At 32.6% G+C, this 4,566-nt stretch overlaps 1 non-coding gene across 1 annotated transcript; it reads left to right on the forward strand.

Moving 5' to 3' along the window:
- The first annotated feature begins 483 nt into the window (after positions 1-483).
- On the forward strand, positions 484-590 carry LOC121218739 (small nucleolar RNA R71). The gene has a single exon (XR_005915216.1). It is a non-coding gene; the product is annotated as a small nucleolar RNA R71 (small nucleolar RNA).
- The last annotated feature ends 3,976 nt before the right edge of the window (positions 591-4,566 follow it).

Here is a 4,566-nt window from a genome sequence, read left to right on the forward strand (position 1 = left end):
GCTCCATGAAAAGTTAGGATGATTACGCCATGAAGGATTGTAGAAGTTAGAATAGGGACCTTTTCCACTCCTATTTTGATATTCGTTCCCCATATAGTACACTGACTCGAGATTTGATGGACAACTCTCAAAAGAATGACCTTCCCCACAGTACACACAAGAAACTACTTCAAACGGACTTGGTGGATGAGCTACAAAATTATTAGTACTATTAGCGATTAATTGTTTTATCATAGAAGAAATAGGTGATACTTGAGCTGATAACAAAGTGAGGGCGTCAACTTCATGAACTCCGGCTACACTTCTTCCTAAAATTGTTCGATTTGTTGGGCATTGATAGTTATTACTTGCGATCCTCTCGATGATCTCATAAGCCTCATTATAAGACTTAGAAAAAATTACACCATTTGCAGAAGCATCTACCATCAATCTTGTATGTGCATTGAGACCATAATAGAATGTCTCCAACTGGATACAATAAGGATCCCATGATGAGGACACTTACGAAGTAACTCCTTGAATCGCTCCCAAGCCTCATACAAAGACTCGTCATCCAATTGTTGGAAAGTTGTGATCTCGTTCCTTAACTTAGTGTCTTTTCTAGGTGGGAAATACTTAACCAAAAATCTCTACTAATTCTTGCCATGTAGATATGGCACTTGGTGGCAATGAATTGAGCCATGCTCGTGCTCGATCTCACAACGAGTACGAAAACAACATCAACCTTAGTGCGCCTTCAGTTACACCGGCTACCTTGAATGAATCACTCACCTCCATAAACAATCGAAGGTGGAGATGTGGATCTTCCGTTGGCATACCCTTAAATTGGCCCATCGTTTGTAGCATTTGAAATATCTTTGGTTTCAATTCAAACTGGGTTGCCTTAATATCTGGCCTTCAAATTCCTGGGTTTAACTCACTGAAAAGTGGCACAGAATATTATCTGATGCATCGATCCCAATCATCGGCAATGAGGATAGGATTTCGTACATGATCGGCTTTATTACCTTGGTCTTGATTCTGATTTCCAAGGTCCATCTCGACTTATCTTTGAGCTGTTCATTCATGTCTTATTTGTTTGAAAGTTCACTCAATTTTAGAGTCTACAGGGAGTAAATCGATAATTTGATCTATTCTCATAAACACCTGAAAAGAAAATCACAAAAATTAAAAAGAATAAATTAGTAATGTTAGAAATAAATCAAATTGAAAATAAATAATTTCATGAAAAAATGACTATAGCAACAGTTAATAGTCCCCGGTAATGGCGCCAAAAACTTGTAACGCGTAGGTTTGTGCAAGTGTACACAGTCGTTATCAAGTAATAAGTATCGAGTTATCATATCCACAGGGATTGTATTTGTGCTAAGTCACTTAATTTGTAAAATTATATTAACAATTTGGTAAATAAAAACACAATATAGTTGAGAAGTGGTGATTAAAATATATTAAACTAAATGCAATGATCCCTAATGCCAATTATCCTAAGTATGCAAATTATATGAATGAAATAGATTTTAGTAAAATTAAACACAATTTGCAACAATTATAACATAAATAAACTAGGACAATTACTTTAATTAAACTCAATTTATTATCAACATGCTTAATAACATTCGGAAAAACATTCCATGGCAACTCGAACTTTCATGAGTTTGGAAACCACATTAGGTCCTTTCGGAATCCTTTACTGAGTAAATACGCATTTTACTAATCCTTATTTACTAAGGGTTTCTTAGCATTCGTGTGAGGTAATAGGGACGTGTCAAGCTTGAAACAATTTAATCACACAAATCTTGTAACACCCCTTACCCGTATTCAACTCCAGAATAGGGTATGAGGCATTACTAGAACACTTACACATGTAAACATATTAAATCGAGTTACAAAATTTCATTCAAATTTAAACTCTTCAAATTTTTAACATGCTTTTATAATTCTTTACAAAATATTCTCAAAATATTATATTCATAACAAATAGGGCCTACGAGACCCGATACTTACTCATGTAATTCAATGCTTCATTTCCATTTTATTCAATTCACAATCTTTCATGTTCACAATTCAAATCAATTCAAATCAATTTCAATACCACAATAATTGTTTTAATTCAAATCATATCACTAGAAACTTCCATTTAATTCATATACACTTCAATATCGTTAAGTTCAATACTAATACATATTCATCATTTAAATCAACGTTTATCGATTATACCATTCATTAACACATTTATAAAATTCTTAGTATTACAATGAAAACGTCACTTAAGCTTAAATAACAACATCAAATCAACTCATCATCCCCTTTTTCGTCATTTTATTCTTCAAGTATGAACTTAGTATTTCATTTCCTTTCCACACCAATTTCCTACGAATATCACACAAAACAATAACATATCATTCAACAATAGTCACAAGCTAGTACCTTTAAACATAATTCTTTTTGGAATTAACCACATGATAAACCATTTCATGTAAGTTTACATAATTTAAACATTACCACCCTTTCCATGATCACAAGCATATTCCCATCTAGGCACTTACCATTTCAATGCATAACTTATAAATTTAACGTGGCATAATTCAGCCACCACTTGGCCAAAGCTTAAGCGTGTACACTACACATATTAGCCAAATAAACATATAGTGTAAGCATTATAAGTATGGTCGAGTTCAACATTTATTCATGTATCAAACTTACCAACATGATTTAATCCATAAACCATTCATGGCCTTACTTCATACCAATTCATATACCAAATATACCACACTCACATACTATGAAACTTTATTTTCCCATATGAGCTTAAATCATGATCAATAATACGCAAATGTAAGCATCATTTCTATTTTAACGTTTATCGATTATAATCGAGCATATAATCAATTATACACAAATCATTAATATATGTAATTAATTTTCCTCCTCCTCCTCTCCATTCCACATTCTTTATGTATAAAACATGCTTAAATAGCATTATACATAAATTCACTATTCACTTATATTTAAATTCAAAGCTGTCTATTTGAGTTAGAGTCACTAAATCATTTTTATCCGAAGCTTCAGAGCTCTAAATTAAGATCCGTTAATTTTACCAGAAACTAGATTCACATGTCTTCTTACCATAAAATTTTTAGAATTTTTGACGTGGCCAATTAGTACAGTTTATTCTTTAAAGTCACCATTGTTTCACTACTCAACATCTCTAACCTCTCTTCACTAAAAATGCATTACCTCATTGTACAGAATTTGGATGATATTTCCGTTTATTTCCTTTGAAAATAAACTCATTAAGGATTCTAAGCATATAAATTATAACTTGTAATTATTTTTGTAAAATATTTAATTATTTTCCAAAGTAAGAATAAGGGATTTCGAAATCAATTCGACCCTGCCTCACTAAAATTCAAATATCTCAAAATGTATAACTCTTTTGCTTGCTATGTTTCTTTTATGTAAAAATAGAGAGCTTTCATTTCATATCTCATTCACTCTCTAATTCACTTTCCACCATTTTTTATGATTTTTCAAAGTCACACTATTGTTACTGTCCAAAACTGTTTTGTTGCACATTTTACTTTTTCATAATTTCATTACTTCTTTTCATCTTACTCAAGAGTCGATTAAATATCGAACCTAATATTCATATCATAACCTTATTCAATTCACATATATTTTCACTTATCCAATTTCCCCGATGAACACTTCGGAATATTAATCGTTACACAGTGGAATCAGTACTTAGCAACCACCTTATAATCAATGATACGGGGAATCAGCCCATAACAACCCCTTTCACAATCAATGATACGGTGGAATCAGCACTTAGCAACCATCTTATAATCAATGATACGAGGAATCAGCACATAGCAACCCCTTTCACAATCAAGGATATGGTGGAATCAGCACTTAGCAACCACCTTATAATTAATGATACCGGTTCACATAGTAGCCTACACATAGTACTACACATGTGATCGAGGCTATCCGGCACGCATAACAGCCTGCACATATACTACACATGCGACCCATCATTCCGGTACACGTAATAGCCTGCACATAGTACTACACACGTGACCATCACTTTCACTTTTACATAGTGGCCTACACACAGTTCGTGCCACAAAAGTGATCATTTCTGTCACTTCTTTCGTATCCCTTTTCATTTCGAATGTTCAATCGGGAAATTTCTTACTTTTTCTCATTTTTTTCCTTTTTCACTAATCAAAGTCAATTCCTTGTCTTTCTTGACTTATAATAACACATTTAACTTATTTAACACTCACATTATTCAATCCAGTCCAAAAATCACATTTTGGAAAAATTACATTTTTCCCCCTAAAGTTTTACAAAATTATGATTTTGCCCCTAGGCTCAGAAATTAAACTTTATTCCTTTTTCTTATGTTTTATGACATGCTGAACATTTTTCCCTTCTATGGCAACATCAAATTCTCACTCTAACACTTACTTATGAACATTAAGTATTTTTACCGATTATGTTAATTTACTCGTTTTCACTTAAAATCGGCTAGCAAAAGTTATTTAACATAATTTCAAGCTT

This window comes from Gossypium hirsutum, chromosome D06 (genome assembly GCF_007990345.1).
Source record: "Gossypium hirsutum isolate 1008001.06 chromosome D06, Gossypium_hirsutum_v2.1, whole genome shotgun sequence".
NCBI lineage: Eukaryota > Viridiplantae > Streptophyta > Magnoliopsida > Malvales > Malvaceae > Gossypium > Gossypium hirsutum.